The sequence below is a fragment of the Nylanderia fulva genome, unplaced genomic scaffold (assembly GCF_048542155.1).
Source record: "Nylanderia fulva isolate GAGA-0341 unplaced genomic scaffold, ASM4854215v1 Scaffold8, whole genome shotgun sequence".
Taxonomy (NCBI): domain Eukaryota; kingdom Metazoa; phylum Arthropoda; class Insecta; order Hymenoptera; family Formicidae; genus Nylanderia; species Nylanderia fulva.
The window spans coordinates 4,399,779-4,419,102 of NW_028190916.1; the positions used below are offsets into that span (position 1 = coordinate 4,399,779).

Here is a 19,324-nt window from a genome sequence, read left to right on the forward strand (position 1 = left end):
AGGAAGGGGGGTACCCTTAGCTTTCCAACGGTAGGTCGCTCAATTGTTTCCATGCGCTTGGAGGGTTAGGACGGCTTATTCTGTGAACCTCTGCTTAGTGGTCGCGTCGAACTTGTGATGGAGAGAACGATAGAGCAACGCTATGCGATAAAGTTTTGCGTGAAGCTGGACAACGTTATCACTGGGGATGAGTCATGGGTCTTTCAGTACGATCCGGAGTCAAAGAGGCAGAGTGCGGAATGGCACACGACGTCGTCGCCGCGCCAGAAGAAGGCTCGCATGAGCAGGTCCCGGGTGAAGTCAATGCTCATTGTTTTTTTTTATGCAAAGGGGATAGTGCACCATGAATTCGTACCCCCCGGCCAGACTGTCAACGCTCAATTTTACAAGGAAGTGCTTCAGAGACTGAATCACAGGATCGCCCGCGTCCGAAAGGAGATCCGCGCTTCATGGAAACTCCATCACGACAACACGCCGGCTCACACCGCCTTTGTTATTACGGCCTACCTGACCCGGATCGGTGTGGCAACGGTGCCGCAGCCGCCCTACAGTCCCGACTTGGCCCCGGCGGACTTTTTTTTATTTCCTCGGCTGAAAAGGGAGCTCAAAGGACAACAGCTCGAGTCGGTTGACAACGTACAAGCTACTTCGACGGCCTCCCTGAACAGCATCCCAGTCAAGGAGTTCCAGAAATCTTATGACGCATGGAAATCGCGTTGGCAAAAATGTATTGACGCAGAAGGGTCATACTTCGAACAATTTTAAGTTGTTTTACCTATGCGATCAATAAATTCTTTTTTAAAAAAATGCGACGCATTACTTTCCGGACAAACCCTGTATGTAGCTATTCCGTGTAGCTGTGCACCGAAATATTTACCGGAAAAAGAGAAGCGAAAGCGGATGCAAAAATATAATTTCCACGAGCGTTACGGATGATCGGATTATAGGAGAGCTTTCCGCTACACATGCAGATTACGATACCTAGCCGCGTAATATTGATATGCCATGTTATCGATGGTATCATACATTCGTTGGGCAACCGCGTACTTGCTAAATCACTGAATAAAACAATGCAAATTCACGCTGTCAATTAGAGAAATACGTAAGACCTATATGTAAACTTAACAACATGAAGATTACATAATGCAAAAACGTATTACTGTTTACGAAATTCGTGGACCACAGGTCATTGACCATAAATCGGAGACCACGGATCAGAAGAACAAAGATGAATTAAAATTAATTAATTTTATGAACCAAAACCGCGAACTAAATAGATAATCTTTTTTTATCTCCATGAACATCTCAACAAATTTTCGTTCTTTCGTAAATATTGAGGTATATCAACAATAATTTCCATCATTTCATGCAAAACTCGGAAAACAGGCGAACAAGAAGCAACGCGAGAAGCGCACAGAGCATTAATTACTTCGTTTCGCAACCTCTTTGAGCTACTCAAAGCACGATACTTCACGATGAAAAAGGAAGAAAATCTTACAAACGTAGCGAACAGACTTTTCTCGCATTTTGCTCACAAATTCTAGAAAAGAAAATTTGAATAAACCTGCGGAATGATTCACGCAACGAAGATTTTGATAAAAATCTTTTTATCAAAATCTTCGTTGCGTGACGCGAGATCCCTCTTAAGGTGTCAAAATGCCCGCGTACTAATTACGAGGTAGACCCTCAGTCACAATTTATTTCGAGGCAGATTTCAAAACGTTAATAAAGAAAATATTAATGCCCGATCGTGCAACATCCGTCAAATCTCGTTTTAAAGTCTGTATGGTCGTTCGTGCGTTTGCGCGACATAATGATAGTCGACGCAGGTTAAGTTTCGCGCCACGATGTTGACGATAACCGGCCCGACGACCGTAAAATTAGTTTCCGATTTCATTAAAGCGTTTGACCGAGAAACGTGGAAGGGAAAGGGAAAGAATCGATTCGTACCGCCGCTATCACCGCGCGTCTCTCCGGATGCGGAAACAACACACATTTGCAGAAACAAAAGCACGACAGCGATTTCGCGTATCATTGCACGGATTGCGAATAACATTCAGTGAACTTCCTGCAATAAATTTGTAGTAACGTGCAGTACTTGTGTTAAGTCAGGGCATAAACGTAATATGAAATCACATGAATTCATTAATTTAATACGCTGTGATACAAGATATGCGAATCGTTATCTCAAGGAATATATTATATATATATATATATATATATATAATATTAAGCAGATATACATATAAATAATGCACCGATTAAGTTTATTCAACAGTAGCATGCGGCAAAACGACCGCAGCATTAACAGCGAACTGGTAAAAAAAATCGACTCAGTTATGTGAACACCCAACTTTTAAGAAATTAATTTTTTAATACGGAAAATGATAGCATTTTGTTTGTAGTTGTTTGTAATAACAATAATTTAGTTTGTAGTTTTATCGATTAAAAAAAAATGACGCATTCAACATTGAGATATCTCAAATCCATTTGCATCTTTTTTAGAATCGTATATAGTTTATAGTGATTTTACTTTTGTTTATAGTTGCACGGTTTAAAAATTGCAATTGTTTAAACAAATAGTCAAGAGTCAACTTTGTTGATTTTAAAGAATTTTCGAATATGCTTTTTTCGAGATGATTTAGACTCATTTGTAGTTGTTTGTATCAATATAAACTACAATCGCAATTTCTAAACCGTGCAACTACAAACAAGTACAAACAATTCTAAAAGGACTGCGTAAGCGTATTTGAGATATCTTAATGTTGGATGCAAGTTATAATCATTTTTTCTATTTTTTAATTAATAAAACTACAAACAAATTGCTATCATATTTTATATTAAAAAATTAATGTTTTAAAAATCGGGTGTCAGATTTACATAACTCTCTGAGTCTCTCTCGCAATAAAGAAAAAATCAAAGAAGTCAATCCCAATTAAAAGTTGTCTAATTTTTATTCCGTAAAGCTCGGTCTTTTTGTAAATTCTCCTATTGTCTTAAAAACGTAACTCACTAAATCTTACAAATCTTAATATTTTATTTTTTTTAATCTTAATATTAGAATACTTAATTAAGATAAGCTCTATTTTCATTCAGTAATAAATACTGCGATATATGCAGCTTATATTTAATAAACTATTTAAAAGCTTCGGAAATATTTGAATTTAAAAAATTAAGATAATTTTATCTTCCTTAATTAATTAAATCAGAAAAAAGTAAAATATATAGCTTTGCTACGCAAATAACCGACAAACTAAAGCCTCAGCAAATCGAGAGTATCTATTCCCTTGAGAAAGTAAAGTTGTTGACCTTATCAAAAGTCGCATACGCGCCGTTCAAGAACAAACTGTCGTTTCTGTCACAGAGAAGAATCTATTATTGCGAATGTAATTTGTTTAATAGCTCATATTATAATATTGTGTTCAATATTTTGAAAAAATTATTTCAAATAAATGCACTTAAAAAATTACTTCACATTTAAGTAATTTGCTATTTTTATTTAAAAATTATAATTTTTATTTATATAAAATAGCCTCTGGAGTCTGATCATCTGGGAATGTTGTTAGACTATTTAAGAAATTAAAAAGTAATTTGAATCGAATATTTTGAAAAATTCGCAATATTTTCAGAAATATATGTTGACAAATATTTGTTCGTATTTTTTTTTGTTATTCTATATCTCAAGGACTTTAAATTTTAATGAAAAAACTTAAGTAAGATCAGAAAAATTATTAAACGATATCAAATAAGATCAATAAGCGAGTTACAATATTTCGAAACAAATAAGTTTTTAACTTAAAAATTCTTTAAATTGCAGGTATTAGTTTTGATTAAATAAAAAAATAACGTTCTGGACAAAAACAAAATAAAATGACATGGAAATAGCAGACCTATAGATTCTTAAAAACATCGCGTAAAATGTTTCAAATGAAAATGAACAAATAAAACATTGTACGATAATCTCATAACAAATCTACAAACAACATATTTCCAATTTTAAAAAGAAACGAAAATAACCAAGTAAATTCTGTTCTACATAAAAAGTTTTAAAAAATATACGGCGTGTAAAATAATTCTTTGCAAGTTTTTCCAATTTTTGACATTTTACTTTATTTTCTATTTTTTATAAACATTATAATATAAAATCTGGCTAAAAAGCAATGAGAATGATCACGTAACTCCTTTTTCTCTTAAAAAAATATTTAAAAAACACATAATTGTGTATAGAGTAATTTTTCATGTCTAGTTTGTGACATTTTGATTAGTTTTCTATTTTATGTATAAAAATAAAATTGCAAAGGCATTAAATGAGTAAAAAATAATAAATAATAAATAAAAAGAATTGTTAATATAACATTTAAATTGAGATCTCTTGTTCAAGTAATAGCGAATTCATATCATTGAAAACAAAGTGATAAATATAAGGCCAACTTATCGAGCTGAATATTCGAGATGTTCAGTCAACTACCATTTATTACATGTATAAATTATAAAACTACAGTCATTATATTAAAACTAACGCAAATTACAATCATTCTATAAACGTTTCGACCGCACGCGGTCTTCTTCAGTATAATTATTGAAATATAAATTCTTACAATTCACATAATATCGAAATTTAATTATAGTTATTCAGAATCAAGAGTTTTTGAGCAATTAACGCGTGTTTCAATCCGTCCTGTCCAACAATGTTCGCCTCGATATGATCCCTGATTTTGTTCAGATCTCGGATAGTTTCATCGGATAGTTTATCCAGTTTGTTGAGACATCTATACCCTACCATACAATTTTTATTTTTTACCGAGGAAACAATCATTTCTGAGATCCCATCTATATACGGAATGACAAAGAATTTTTTATTGACCGAGTCATTTCCTATACTTTTTGTTCTTTCTATGTTGGCCTGTCTCTCTATAATGCTCCCCTTAGATATGATGTGTTCTATCCGATGATTAATTTTGTTAAAAATCAGATCAAGAGGGTAACCATTGCTTCTGAGTATATTAATAATTAACTCCAAATTTTTATTAAAAAATAGTGGATGTGATAGCAATAGACATCTGTCTACAAGGTTATATATTATTCCAATTTTGTGGCATAATGGGTGGTTTGAATAAAATGATAACGTCCTTCCTGAGAAGGTTTCTTTTTGATACCAGTCTATATATATTTTGTTATTAATAATTTTAAGTGATAAATCTAAGAAATTCAAGCTATGGTTAACCTCTTGTTCGACCGTGAATTTAAGTCTTTCATGATAGTTGTTAAAATTATTCACAATCTGAGTCATATTAGTCATAGAGGTGGCCACTATTATGTCATCCACATAACGAAAATAAAACAAACATTCCAAATTCAACGCTTTGAGAACTGTATCCTCAAGATCTTGCATAACCAGGTCTGCAATAATTGGTGATAACGGTGACCCCATAGGGGTCCCAAACGTCTGTTTATAAATTATGTCATCAAATGTAAAATATGTAGAAGTCAATATGAATTTTATACCCCCCAAAAATTCGTTTTTCGGTATTTTAGTATTTATTCCAATGTAATCCCATCTATCGTTAATACCGTCAATCGCAAGATCCAGAGGAACGTTCGTAAACAAAGACACCACATCCAAGGAAAACATCCTATCATTCTCATCAATCTTTTTACCAGACAATATGCTGTACAAATCAAAACTATTATTAATATGACTTTTCGCTTTGGGTAGGCTAGTTCGTAAGGTGTTTTGTAAAAACGAAGCCAGCGAGTATAGAGCTATATCAACCGATGAAACTATGATTCTAACTGGATAGTTTTCCTTATGGATTTTAGGTAATCCATACGCTTTTGGAAGGAGAGAATCACTACAACGTAATTTATAATATTCGTTTTTTGAAATATAATCTTCCTTAAGCCATCTCTTCAACAAATCATTCAAATCGTTCTCTATTTTTTTGCACGGATTTTTTTTAACAATAGTGTAAGTGTTGACATCTTTTAAAACGTTTTCCATTTTGTTAATATAATGAGATCTTTCCATTGCCACCGTAGCATTACCCTTGTCCGCGCGTGTGAATAGAACATTCGGATTGTCTTTACAGAATTTTATTAAATCTCTGTGTGCACCAAGTAATTTTTGTTGACTTACGTCATTTTTATCCTTCGTGTTCAGAAGTTGTGCAAATTTTGGAACCGCGATATTTCTGATCGTTGTGAGATTATTAATATTATTTCGTTTGCTATTACTCTCTATGTCCTTGATGAATTCATGTATCGCTGTTTTTTTACTAATATTCGGAAGACAGAATTTATCACCCATTTGCAACAGATTAGAAACGTTAGGCGGAATGTCTGTGTTGGAAAGATTAACAAACCATTTTTTATTAGTATTTTCCAAAGGGTTAATTGTATCATTGAGAAATTTATTGGCTTCTATGTGTATATTGATCTCCTTGGCATCATTAGTGATTGCCCTGAGAGAATTTTGTGATATTTTCGTCGGTTGTGAAGTTTCAAAATGTAAAGAACAATGTATATCTATAGGTTTGATGCTGTTGATATACTTATAGTGTTGTTTTCTCTTAAGCCAATTGAATTTCTTTTCGTGTGCAGTAACCAATCTGTTGTGGCAATTTTTAAAAGCAATGTTATGATGTTCGAAAATTCTATTCCACGCGAGTACAGGTAAACGATTAAATAACCCGCTGGTGAGATGAAAAATCCTATTTTGTAATGACTCTACCTGTCTATGCAAATCAAAGATTTCAATGCTCATCGCATTTGTTTTGAATTTGTACAATATACTATCTAGTCTTCTGATCGATCTGTGATGAAAAACGTTAAATTTAATGCGGCAAAAACCTTCTAAATGTGTAGGAAAAATATCGCCATTTTTACAATTTCTTAAAAATTCCAATTTTGCTCTCGCTCTTATTAACAAGTAATTCGCATTAATCCATTGTTTAAAATAATCTGCGGTTATTCTTCCAAAAACTCTATGAATAAAATTAAAATTAAAATAGTAATCAGTCCGTTTTGTGTTAAATTGACGCATTGTAAGGCCAGCGTATATTAAAAATAAATTAATACAATTGTCGCTCGTATATTGAAAACAAAGTGATAAATATAAGGCCAACTTATCGAGCTGAATATTCGAGATGTTTAGTCAACTACCATTTATTACATGTATAAATTATAAAACTACAGTCATTATATTAAAACTAACGCAAATTACAATTATTCTATAAACGTTTCGACCGCACGCGGTCTTCTTCAGTATAATTATTGAAATATAAATTCTTACAATTCACATAATATCGAAATTTAATTATAGTTATTCAGAATCAAGAGTTTTTGAGCAATTAACGCGTGTTTCAATCCGTCCTGTCCAACAATGTTCGCCTCGATATGATCCCTGATTTTGTTCAGATCTCGGATAGTTTCATCGTTAATATGCGAGAAATTAACCCGTTCCGTAGGCGCTGCGATTAATAAAAAATTACCGATCAACGTATGTCCAAATTATAATATGTATCCCCTACAATTGGTAGTATGCTTACCTATCATCGTTCTTCTTGACAATTTTGCTACTTATTAACAGTTATTAAGGATGACACATAACAAACCAACAATACAGAAAGACAGCTCATTTTAAACTCTACTTGATCGGAGAGCGTGCGTGTTTATATATGATCTAATATCTATGTTTTACTCGTTAATGTCCTATTTGTCCTATTATTATTTCTTGTTCGCTAATATATCCAAAATATCAAAATACGACTCGCTAAGTAACTCAGTATCTTTGTTTAAATTTAGTCCATTTTTTTGTTCCTTGATATGTAGCATCTCAGAAATGAGTCTTTTATAATAATTATTTTCGTTGTCCATGATCTTAACATTGTCCCAATTAAAAGTATGATGTTCATTTATTATGTATTCATAAATTACTGAATGTTTCGTTGAGTCCAATCTAATATTATTTTTATGTTCTTTCATTCGCGTCTGCAATTGCCTCTTTGTTTGGCCTACATAAGATGCATTACAATTATTGCAACTGATCTTATAAACCACATTCGAATTGCATGGATGTTTAGTTTTATCTTTCTGCGCTTTAATAATATTATCCAGTTTGTTGAGACATCTATACCCTACCATACAATTTTTATTTTTTACCGAGGAAACAATCATTTCTGAGATCCCATCTATATACGGAATGACAAAGAATTTTTTATTGACCGAGTCATTTCCTATACTTTTTGTTCTTTCTATGTTGGCCTGTCTCTCTATAATGCTCCCCTTAGATATGATGTGTTCTATCCGATGATTAATTTTGTTAAAAATCAGATCAAGAGGGTAACCATTGCTTCTGAGTATATTAATAATTAACTCCAAATTTTTATTAAAAAATAGTGGATGTGATAGCAATTATATCATTGAATTATCATTTTGTTTCTAAGCACTTTTAATACCGAGAAATGAGATATTTTATTAAAAAAGAAAAATGATGACTATGTAAAAAATAAAGCAAATAGTAAATATGTACAAGTGTTGTACCAGTAATATAAGTTTTCACTTTGTTTTAATGTTTAATCGGACCTTATTTTAAAAAAAAACACGCTTCATATTTTCATATAGCGCTGGAAACGCTCAAGCTTCAAAAATATTTGTAATGAAACGAGCAGAGCAACATGTGTCAAAGATTGATAAGAAGACAGACACGAAGACTATAATTAAAAATGATGATACATTCTGTAAAGTATACAGTTTTTCTTCTTTTATATATAGCATGGAGTGGCAATAAAAATTAATTTGTTGAAGTTGCGCCTTAATTAATGAAACACCAAAATATTACATCGTACACGCGCGCGCGCGCGCGCGCGCACACACACACACACACACACACAATTTGTAGTTTTATAACATAAAACGAATGATATATATAATACTTAATTGAATAATCTACAAATTTATGCTTAACAATAAAATATTCAATTTAATTGAAATATAAATACAAGCTTGAAATAAATCTAACACATTTAGTTGAAATATATATATATATATATATATATTTATGTGACATTTATGTGTCTTACTACACTAAGGGAGCTTTCCAACGACACAGTGACAGAGATGAGTATTATTCTATCTTTGTTGTTCACTGGCATTGAAAGAATAAGATAAAATGATATTATATCACACTGTATTGTTATTAAAAAGTACCCTAAAACTGCTAAATATTTGAATAAAACTGTCGTAAAAGAAAACAATTGCAACATGATTGGAGCCCAACTAAGTGTCACTTAAAAGAAAGAAAAATATATTCTGAAAAAAGATACGTACGCTTAATGGTAGACCATGACTACTGAAAAAGGATCACTCATCGATCTTTATTCTCGACGCCTCTTGACGCGGAATCTGGTTAAACCGTTCGTCGATCACGATTCAGCATTAACGAAATATCAATATTGATTGTTTTGTTCGCGAGGATTTCGACGTAAACACGACAATCCGCGATTATTTTGTTCGACACTCCCGAAACACATCCACCCGCGACGACTGTCCATGACGAAAAAGGAAGCTTTTGGCACCAATTTGGCCAATTTGGCGCAAACTTCTTCTTCTTCTTCTTCTTATTTGGCTGTTTGAGCTTTTATTAACTCATACAACATTTATTGGAATATATAACTTAAGGCATATGCATTAAAAAATCAACTAATCGCACATCGAGGATAGCATTATGGCGAAAGTAATAACAATATGGTGGCTTTAACATTAGACCTGTGATTTTTCTGCACATATGTATTATCCCTAATGGCAATATTATCTGAATAGGACTTAATGGTTTATGATGTGACAGCCAATCATCTCATTTCTTTGCGAGAGAGATAGATCGATCATCGCGTTTGTGCATGAGTTATAATTGATCGCGATCGAATATATTACGAAGTGTCCCAATAATTACATCGTAAACGAAGTAAGTACTCGATGTTTTATTTTAGTAATAGAATTGTGCCCGATGCTCTTTCGCGACTCTCGCAACGCGTACTCGAGGTTAAAAGTGCGCGAAAAAGGGCTTCACACGTCACTCGCCAGGGATACGAGTCGCTCACAAGCCCGCCCATTCCCGCCATTTCTCGTCGGTCCGTTTCGGCGACGATGTGTTTATCAAAACCGAGCGGTTTTAATACTAGAATTAATTCGTTCTTTCGCATCGAAAAAGTAAGTGTGCGCACAAAAGAAACACGCGAGGAAGTTTAATATTAAATCGTATGTTCCGTAAATTCGCGATCGAGTATTTTTTCGCGAGTGTACAGAAAAAATTTCTTCGTAAAATTTTGCAGCAAAGAAAAATTGGTATTGAACAACAAATATTTATGTGACAGATATATGAAAATCGATGAGTAAATTTATTTATCTATCATTTCTTTTCTTATCACGAGAAAATACGAAACTCGATGCATGAGAACAATTTTATAAATATATATGAGAAACTCAGAGAGAGAGAGAGAGAGAGAGAGAGAATCTCTAAAAAAATTAGATATAATATTAATTATATATTTATGATACATATTTTATCATTTTTCTTTTTCAAATATGCTTGTGACTTTTTATTATTGCAGAGGATTAACAATGAAAAATTAAGATAACATTGAGAGATAAATTGATTTTTCTTGTGATAAGCAAAAAATGATTTTTCTTACTTATTTATATATTAACCAATTATTTAATAAGTACAAAATGTTTTTTACCCTAAAAAAATATGTTTTCCATACAAAATTTATCAATAAAGACCATGAAAAACTCAGAGAGAGAAAGAGAATCTCTTTAAAAAAATCAAATATAATGTTAATATACATCTATATATTTTATCATTTTTCTTTTTTGAAATATATGCTTGTGACTATTTTTATTATTACAAAAGATTATATAACAATGAAAAATTAAAAAAATATTGAAAGACAAATTGCTTTTTCTTCTGTGATGAGAAAAAAATGATTTTTTTCTTACTCTTTTATATTAACTATCATAATTATTTAATATAAGTACAAAATGTTTCTTACCCTGAGAAAAAAGTGTATATGATTTTCATGCAAAATTGATCAGAAACCATCTCTATAGCATAACGCAGACATTATATTGTCTCGCAATTATAGATTTATTACATAGCAAACGATAATACGATTTAATTCTAAAATCATACATGTCGCACGAATTATACGAATGAGACACATCGCGACAGATCTTCATTGTTACAGAAATATCCGATGTAGCAACAATGTGTCACTGTCCAGATTCCAGATAGACCATACAAGATAGCAAAATCTACCTGGGGCTGTAGCCCTGCAACATACACGTAAACCACAGGCCGCGATTAGCGAGAACAAACTAATTTCCTATCTGTGTCCGGACAGCAAGTAATTATATCTATGGGCGGCGATCTTATCGTCTCGTTTGTATCAGAATTCGCGTTCCGCTAGTCTTGCATGGAATATCGCAACACCTGCTGAAAAATTGTAGCTATACAATGGCCTATCTGGACAGGACAGGACTTAAAAAAAAGAACGACAATATATAATACATATAGGTACATAAATACTTCACACGCGTATACACACTGTATATATAAAATCGTTAAAAGTTTATATTCATTCAGTACACATTACAATGGTGCATATGAATTTCGAGGATGAAAACACAATAATAGTAAACAATCGGAAGCGTAGGATTACATATATGTATCCTCCGTAGATCGTGAAACAAATATTTTATTAAATATTATTGTCAATTAAAAGTAAAATATACGATATTGTTAATTAAGATATTGATATATTTAGAAATATCAAGAATATAGAGACGGTATTGGACTAGCTAATACAATTCTGACATTCGATTTTCTTTTTTATGATGATTTATACGCACAGCTACCATGTAAACAGGAAAATTGGAATTATTTGATGTTTCACGTTACATCGTTTCGGACAGAAATAACTATGATTTTTTTATTTCTGAATTGAAACGTTCGTGTAACGCGCGGCGTTGAAACTTTCAATTTATTCGTCGACCAAATGAATCGAACAAAATAATCAGAAAAAAATAACATGGAGATATTGTTACACTCATATATCGTCAACTCTACTTCTTACTTAATCGCGGAGTTTCTTCTATTAATACAAGTCGGTCGAACTTTCATTCGATATCGGAGCCAAATGTTGGGTAACGATCCTGGAATATCTTTCTTCCGGTCCCCGGAGCATGCTTGGAACTCTACTTTCACTACCCGAAAAGTCGCAAGTAATAAACTTAGCGTCTATCCCAATGAATCTCACTCACACTTCCCCGATCGAATTTACTCGACTTTTATTTTGAAAAGTCGGAAAGCAAAGCGGATTGATTCCAAATTAAGATTTAAAGCCGCACGAAGTCATTACGCTTAATCGGATTTATATCCTCTAGATTTATAGATTAATCTTCAAAGTTATCAGAAAGAGAAAGATATAGATTCATTATCTTGTGTTTTCTGAAATATTCAAAGGACAGATTACACAAACATAAGTAAATTTTTTTAAATTAAATTTAGCTGATATTTTCTTATTGTTAGTGATATTTTAATTATATAATTATAATAAAGTTTTAGAAAAAGACCTATAAATCTAATTAAAGTAATATTCACATTTTCACGTAATTTAATGAGTTAATGAGATTTATTAAAAAATAAATAAAAATATTAAGCATAATTTATAATAACAATTTTACTCAAATATTTTCTTTGTTAAGCTTTTTATTACACAGAAAAAAAATTAGTTACTATAGCTAAATTTTAGCTGTCCCTAAATTACACATAAAATTTAGTTATCATGCCTAAATTTTAGCTATGCTAACTATAATAGTTTTAGCTATAAAATTCTCCGTTTAACAATAGCTAAAAGTATAAGTGACCATAGATAAAATTTAGGCATGATAATTAAATTTCAGGTTGTAATATAAGGACAACTAAAATTTAATTATGATGTCTAATTTTTTTCTGTATACTACTTATGTACACAATTATTTGTGGACAAATTAAATTATTACTATATTTGTGGGGGAGAAAAATGTTGAAAACTTGAAAAAGGAAAAATTTATTAATGAAAAAGATTATATTTATACACATTTTTTTACTGATTCGTATTTTTGTTAATTAAATAATTACTTATTTAGATACAAAAACATTTTCACGATTGAGAATGAATGTATATTTAGTAAATTTTTATAAAAATTGAATTTTATGGATTAATACATTTTACAAGTTCTAAATATTAAAAATAAAATTTAAATAAAAAGCATTCAAAAGCGCAATACAATAACACTGAAAATAATTTTAATTTTAAAAGCTTCAAAAATCACTATTATATGTATTTGTATATTAATTTAGTTTACAATCCATATTTTTATTGTTAATGACAGTAGCTTTGCAACTTAATATATGCTTTAGGCAATTGCATGAAAAAACACATCACTACGTCTATTGTGAAAAAAAATATTACATATAATATTTACGTACTTTTGTCTGTAACATTTTCCGTAAATAAAAAATTGTTTATCTTTCTATCGCATATTTAGCACACATGAGAGATAGGAAGGTTTTTCTAAAATTCTCGTATTTAACATGTATAATATTATAACAATATATAACGGGTGAAAAAATTCATTGTTTTTAAAGTCTATTTTACATAGTTTTTTAATTGAAAAATACGAGCCTTACAGATATAAATCTGATTCATTTCAGCTTTGAATCTGTCATATATTTACTTATATATATATAAAATAATTATATTTATGAAATTAAATACGTAAACCGCTTACACGAAAAACGTTTTAAACAAAAGAAATGTAACTTTTGTCTCATTTGCGTGATCTTTAGTTTAGATTATCGCGTGGCGTTTCTCGAAAATGTTAACATCTGGTTGAACAAATGTTTGTCACCTAGCCTTTTCCCATAATGAAGCTGCTTTAGCGTCATGTGTCGTCTAGTATGTACCGAACACATAAACGATGTGTCATCATCGGCGTATGTGCCCCAAGTACATTAGTCTCATTTCACCGACGGATACTTCCTCTCGGTCCATCCGGCAAAAGCGACCGCGTCCGTTCATGCCACTGCATGATCACAGCTCATGAAATACGATGCAAGTCGAGATCCGTGCTATCATCGCGTTAAATCATCCCGACATGTTGACCAAGCGTAGGGTAGCTCTTTATGCCTCTTTATATATACGCGAACGTTATGTGGCATTAAAACTGCTCCGATAATTATTATCTCTGTTATGAACGTAGATTGTGCGCGTAAAACAGCCAGGTTTATCACATAGTTGCACGTGTAACGTGTAGCTGAATTTATTATGTAAAGCAACACGCAGAGCTCTGGAATTAGAGCTGTTGAAATATTTCGAAGAAAAACATATTCGCGGGATGCGTAAAATGTTGCTTGTCTTGTTAATCGAGAACCGCGATCCACGATCATCCCCTTCGATGACTCCTCGTTTTCGAGCACTTTCCAACTATCGAATATGGCATCTTTGCTTCGTAAACCAGTCGACATTGCGTTATGATAATAGCAGTATGAATAATATATGCGCCGTAGGCGTAGTAAGAGCATATTTGTCATCCAGGGTGCATGCATCTAGCAATAGGAGCTCGCACACCGGATATTGGTTATCAAGGAAGGCCATAATCGTGTCGTGCAAGCTCTCGTCGATGTTGCAATTTTAGTGCGCTGCAGTATGCTTTTCTCTATATGCTCAAATGTCGCGTATATATTCCAGTCATATACCGAGAGAAATTTCCTGTGCATGTTTCACGATTCTTATATACTGTAAAAAATCGCGCGCGTTTAATAATAGCAATTCTTTTTTATTTACGATATTGACGTTGTGTTAAATGAGATTTATCTGTGTAATATATTGTAATTTCGTTCAGTTAAATATTCTCGGGAAAAAAGCAAAATTAAAACATTGAAAAAAAAAGAAATTACAAAGCTAAAAAATCGCGCAATTTTTCGATATAATAATATAGTTACAATAAAATTATACATTATATGATGATAAGATATTCCGTGACGCGAAATCGATTCTTTGACATACAAATAGTTTGTATTGTAGAGAAAGAGAGAGAGGTGGAAGGAGGAGAGAGAGAATATTCGAATGTCAACCAATAGATCTGAGCTTTTGGCCTCGGAATATATGAGGCCCGAGACGAAATATCCTCCGAAATATTCGTAGAAAGGCAAGACAAAGCTTATGCTGCATCAGTCGATATAGGGCACAGATGTCGGTGACACAGAACCGCAGCAATTGGCGCATTTCGTCGACTGTAGCGTGGCAAGGTAAGAAGCTTTGCTTGAGTTATCGATACAACGTACCGTATAAATGTCCTAACGATCTCTTTGTTTTTGAACGCGAACCTAACGAGAAATCCAGAAGCTCTCTGCCGTTTGATCCCTGTCTGGGTCTGCAGATACGAGTAATAATGTTAAACCGACTTTTACGTAGCAAGTTATTTATATTGGATAAAATCAGATTCAACTTTGTTTCTCGAGTCATATAATACACGTATTTATTTTTACTTATCTATAACAAGACGCTTCAAATTTCGTACACTTTTTATTTAACTGGCGTTTAATTTATTTATTCCAAATCAGATTCAACTTTGTTTCTCGAGACATATAATACACGTATTTATTTTTACTTATCTATAACAAGACGCTTCAAATTTCGTACACTTTTTATTTAACTGGCGTTTAATTTATTTATTCCAAATAAAGGTTTTAATTTTTGAAATCTAATTTTTGCTAAAATACACACGCAATGATACATTTTCAAAGTAGAATGTAATGCTTTTTATAAATATGCAAGATGTGATAATTTCATTACAAAGCAACAAAAGAACTAATTGAATAACATTATTTGTAAATTATACGTACGTTGTTAATTAAATGATGACTTTGTTACATTACATGAGGGATAGAATCTATTTAGTCCAATGCTAATAGGACTTCCCTAACAATCCAGAAATTAGCCGTCACAGCCACGCCCGTTTCCCGTCACGTACAGTATGGTGACGATTATTATATAGTAACTAGAAATTAACTTTACAGTATATTGATGAACTATGCAGTAAATATGTTTGTAAAATAGGATATTCGAGAATATGTATAAAGGAAATTTCTCTCTCTGTAGCATGAGACTAACGTATTGAATATACAAATTTTTGATTACGTATTTGACTAGAATTGTACCAGTGTAAATTAAACAGAAAATGATTGCGTTCCTCGATAATGGCACAAATGCAACATTTTGCGATGTTGCGTATACGGAAATAAATACAATTAATATTATAATATATTTGAAACTGAGTTGATATATCAAATATTACTTTTTCAAATAATATCGAATTTATCGAAGATACAAAATTGCAGAAATGGAAATGCAAAAGAAATAATTTTAAGCTGCACAAACACACTTGCAATCATAGCTTTAATAAATGATGAGCTAACTTCCTACTGTTGTGCACCTTTATTAGTGTGTCGCGAATAAACAGACGTATATATAGCAAGCTGTTGAAGCGTGAATCTGCATTTCCGTATCCGCGCGCATTCATATCGGTTGTACAGCCCAGTTTAGAATCGAGTCGAAAACAGAATTTCTATCTCGATAAACCGTTTCCTGGTGCACAAGAGTGGCTTTTCTAACGGAACCCGGTAAAAAGGAAAACGAACACGCGGATGTAAATTCTTAGGTACCGTACGACACGAATAAATCACCGAAAAAAACTTTCTTAGAAGTTATTCAACCCTTTTTCTCGGACGCTCAGCAAGGATAAAGGTATTTTCTCCGACTTGTGAACGAATTTCGTCTATTTTGCAGGAATATTTTTACATAAAATTTGTGTCTTTAGGGTTTTTTAATAACGTGTTTATTAGTTGCAATAAATGTTTTATTAACTCCCCTTTCTCGTCCAGATTTTAGATATATTCAACATACAAATGGGCATGTTACATATTTATATATGCTTTCCTCTACTTCACCCTCGTGTACTTTTTCAAGTCTGAATTACATCCCGCTTGATAATGCGATCTATCAATCCTTTCATACATTTTATGGCGTACTTTAGAAGCAAAAACCTCACCGTCTAGCGCTGATTGGCAGCGCATCGGAAAGAACTGTCAGCGAATAAGGACTTTGCTTTTTCTTCCTTTTTTTCTCTTTCACTCTTATGGACGTTCGAGTGAACCCCGAGGTGCGATTACCATTTTATCGAGTCTGATTTGCGAGCACTTTGCACGAACCTTGTTACTGCATGGGCATTGTGAGCGAAGGGCTGCACTTACTACACATTGTCGTCACTCTCTTCAAGATTTAGTCGGACCTCGGGCGAGAAGATATATATTTGTACGTATATGTTTTATTACACGTGTGCGCTCACATAAACAGACACACTTGCCTGCAGTTTGCGTATAAAGTGTTTGTTATCGCCAAAAGTAACAATGATCAATCATGTCCGACGAAGAAAAATACAATAAGAGGTTACACGTCAAATACACGCGGTATAGAAATATACACGAATCCTCCGCAATTGATTATGGAAGCGCTCGAGTACAATGGATAAACAACGATACGCCGTTGAATTTCAATTTCGTGAATCGATCAATGTTTACCGGGGAAGAGGAAGGGGGTATCTTCTCGTTTCGGTATCACGAATTCACACGTGGTGTTTGCACGTGACGAATGTGCTCTCGGTAATGCACAAATAAATCGATTTCAATCATAAACAGCGTTGGAATCATACGAAGGAAATTTTCGGCAAACAATCATTTCATTATCATCGCAAATTAATACAAACATGTCGGTGTGTATACGCATTATTATACGCGGTAGCATTTCTAGCACACAATTCTGTTAGATGTAATTTTAACTCGTCGGTAAACACCAGATACGCCAGAAGCTCGCGCGCTTTTTTTTATAGATTTTTTTAATCAATTTGGATATGACATAAATCATTTAACGTAAATCACACATTATTCAATATCGCTGTGATTAAGCTTTAAATGAAATTTTCGTCCTCAATACCGATGCAAGGAGAGCACAAAATAACGCTTTCTATTATGTATCGCGTATAAATTAAATGAATACATAAAAAGGATTTTATATATTCATTTAATTTACACGCGATATAATAGAAAGCGTTATTTAAGATTATTACATATCGTATCATTATTCAATATCGCATTTAAATTACTCTCGAAATATATTAAATTTTTGTTCTTTGTATCAATACAAAGAATAAAGAGCGAAACATTTGTTATTTATATATTCATACAATTTATATATACATCATTTTATATATTAGAATGAGATTTGTTTGGCCAATACAAATTTACAAATCTACAATTTTACGGTAGATCTCCTTTATTAAGCAACAGCATTTGTCACCTAAACACGGTAAGTAAAAGTATCTCTTTCGCGTACAACTATGCGTTAATAATAAGTTACGGTTAATGATAAGTTTCATCGTCGAAACGGGGAAAAGGAAGTACGGTACAAGTAACAATCCTATCACATCGCATTGTAAACTACGAATTTACTTGCGAACTGCGTTTCGCGGCTCTTTCAAAGACGATAGACGCTAACGAATGGCATGGAAACGAGCGCGAAGTTTAATTCCGAGGGATCTCCTTTTGTATTTTGTTGACTGTGTAACGGTAATAAAGATACGGGGCTACGCTTTAACGTTTCTTCAACCGTTCCGTCAACCGGGAGACGAACACGAATGCTTTCAACAGAGAAGTAACACAAGATCCGGGGCTGTTTTTTATGCGGAAAACGCAGCAAAACTCGCCAACGGCAATCAAGCGTAATTGCACGCGGAAATGCAAAACATAATCACCTAGTGGGTAAGACCTACATATTTTTCCGACAGCGGTCGACCAACTGGTCATGCAAGGATTCGTAATTACGTCGCGTAATTAGCAGATAACAGATAGGCAGGAGGCTATTTTGTTTTTCTTTCGCCACATGTCTAGAAAACGTGCGCCCCATCATTGGCCGCATGCCGCTTCTTTAAATCTTCCGGCATGGCGAAAAAAGAGCTGAGTAAATTTTTAAACCTGCCCTAAAGAAACGTTAGCAGAAGAAAATTGAAATAGTTTATTATATTGTTTTTTTTAATCATTTATCCCTATGACTCGTCTATAATAAATTAAAAATAACAATTTTATAAAAGCAGGAACTCATACATAGGATATCATACATAATTCTAAATCAAAGAAATTTGGATAAATTTTATAACACAGTAGATTTAA

General features: G+C 32.8%; 1 protein-coding gene across 1 annotated transcript in view; it reads left to right on the top strand.

Annotated features, from left to right (window-relative positions):
* The window catches only part of LOC114936715 (uncharacterized), a 98,030-nt gene that overhangs the window by 23,190 nt on the left and 55,516 nt on the right, over positions 1-19,324 (top strand).